Below are 2,384 nucleotides of genomic sequence, written 5' to 3'. Positions count from 1 at the left end.
AAAATTGAAAAATATGAAAACACAGAACTACGAGCATTGGAAATAAACCTCAAAAATGTTTTCTTTAAATTTACTAGACCGCAAGAAAAATTTTCCGTCAAAAATTTATTTGAAGTTCATCAAAAACTGAACAAATAAACATTCGAAAAAGTTGTTACAAATTATGCGATTGCAAAAACACGTTCTCATTAAAAAATATTTGAAGAACTGTTAATTTGAAAAAAAATTTTAATTAAATCTAAAAATATTTACTTATTTTAAATACTGTTAAAAAATGAATAAAATCGAAAGAGAATATTCGAAGTAAATATCAAAAGCGTTTTTGAATTAAAATTTTTTAAAAAATTATGCGATATACCTTAATTGCAAAGCCATTTTTTCGTTCAAAATTACTCTAAAAACTATTCGTATTATAAATTTTCAAAATACATCTAAAAATACTATTTACTTTTAAATTTGATAAAAAGCTTATTCGAAATAAATTTTAAAAACATTTTTCATTTAAAAATTATTATAAAAACAAAAAATTATAAATAACTTTCGAAATAAATTGCAAAAAAACCAAAAAAGCTGTTTATTTTTTTATCGAAAAATAAATATATATTCCAAAATTTCAAAAAAAATTTGACAATAAAAAATTCAAAAGCATTTTTTCATTAATAATTAAAAAAAAAGTTTATGAAAATATATTCCGATCACAAAATTCCTAACAATTAATTATCTAAAAATTAAAATAAAATTTCGAAAACTTTTAATTTGTTGTTTATTGTTTGAAAAACAAAAAATTTTCACAAACTTACCACGAACTAAGTTCCCGTTCCCAATAATGTAGTAGCAAAGTGAAAATTAGCACCTGAAAAGAGAGCAAATAAAAGCTTTTATAATAAAGTTTAAACAGTTTGTCGCTGCTAACAAAATAGTCTAATAAATAAATATATGTGTACTATATATCAAGTAACAGCCTTACACAGCTAATTAGCGCAATTAATTATGTCCACAACAAGTGCTGCTAATGTCAATCTTTATGTGAAAATTAGTTCATCTCTCACACAGTTCATGTGCGCACATTTTACTTTTAGAATTAACAGAAGTTTGAGAGATTTAGGGTATGCAAGCTAATTGACAGTAAGAAAACTGAAAAATAATTATAAAACATAATAGAAAATATAATAATAATGGCTGTGGTATAAAAATCTTCAAAATTTTATTAAAAAATGTGAAAGACAGTTTGGTTAAAAAATAATAAAAATTTTGGTAAAAATTTATTAAAAATAAAATAAATACAAAATATGTATATAAAATGCAATAAACAATACAAAAAAGACATGTACTAAATAATTACAATTATTTTTAATTACTCGGCAAAGCAACACTGGCCTTGAACTTCACTTTTAATTTATATCTTTCAAGCATAAAAATTACTATTATTTTTAGTTAAATATATATTTTAGTTCATTTTAAATTTTGCCATAATTTTTCTAAGGCTTTTTAAAGTCAACGCTTGAATTTTCAAATAGCTTAGCTCTTTAGTTCCAAGCAATTATATAATTTATGCGCTCAAATAAAGCGCGACGTTGCTCAAGCAATCATTAAACGCGCAGGTTGGGCAGCCCACGAAATATATATTTAAATATTTAAGCAAATGCTTGCTCTTTTATTTACTCAAAACATATTTTCTTAATTCTGCTTTGTTGCCTCAAGCAATTTTTGGTGAGCTCCACGCTTAATAATTGCACGCTTGCCCCTCAATTAGCTTAGGGCTGTAATTTACTCAGTAATTATTTCAGAAAATAAAGAAGGTCAGCGACAAAATTTGGTTTTTAAATATATGTAAATATGGTAACACTATGCAGCAGTGTAAAAAACATTTACTTTTCTGATGAAAAAATATTTGAAATAAATTTTATAAATATTTTTTTATGAAAAATTATTTCATAATATGTTCGAAAAATGTCTGTATGAAAAAATTTTTCGTAAACAATTTAAAAGACCATTTACTTGGAAAAAGAAATTAAGGAAACTTTTATTTATTTTAAATTTATTGGAAAAAATAGTATTTAAAAAATCAAAAAAAAAAATCGAAAATTAACAAAAAAAAAATCATAACAATTTTTTCAGATTTTTAAAGAAGTTTTTCATAAAATTTATTTGAAAAATGCCTTCATCAAAAATTATTTTAAAACGTTTAAAAATTTCCTTTTATTTCGAAAAAGTTTTTTATTATTTATTTCATTTTAAATTTATTGGAAAACTATTGTTTAAAATAGAAAAAAATATTGAAAATTCTCTAAAAACATTTCAAAAATGTTAAACAATTTTAAATTTTGAATGAAATTTTATCATAACAATTATTTGAAAATATGCTTGAAAACATCTTTATTAAA

The 2,384-nt window shown here is 22.0% G+C and overlaps 1 protein-coding gene across 4 annotated transcripts in view; it reads right to left on the bottom strand.

Moving 5' to 3' along the window:
• The window catches only part of LOC108967389 (protein goliath), a 109,959-nt gene that overhangs the window by 66,482 nt on the left and 41,093 nt on the right, over positions 1-2,384 (bottom strand). For 2 of the 4 annotated variants that reach the window (XM_018930762.1, XM_018930766.1), the window contains one exon: positions 801-853. The gene's annotated coding sequence lies outside the window, so the exon portion shown is untranslated. Of the gene's footprint in view, positions 1-800; positions 876-967; positions 1,111-2,384 lie in introns of those variants that run through there. The other 2 variants (XM_018930765.1, XM_018930763.1) reach the window with 2 other exon arrangements.

The sequence above is a fragment of the Bactrocera latifrons genome, unplaced genomic scaffold, assembly GCF_001853355.1.
Source record: "Bactrocera latifrons isolate USDA-ARS-PBARC rearing strain unplaced genomic scaffold, ASM185335v1 scaffold_186, whole genome shotgun sequence".
Classification (NCBI taxonomy): domain Eukaryota; kingdom Metazoa; phylum Arthropoda; class Insecta; order Diptera; family Tephritidae; genus Bactrocera; species Bactrocera latifrons.
This window is presented reverse-complemented; position numbering and strand designations above follow the sequence as displayed.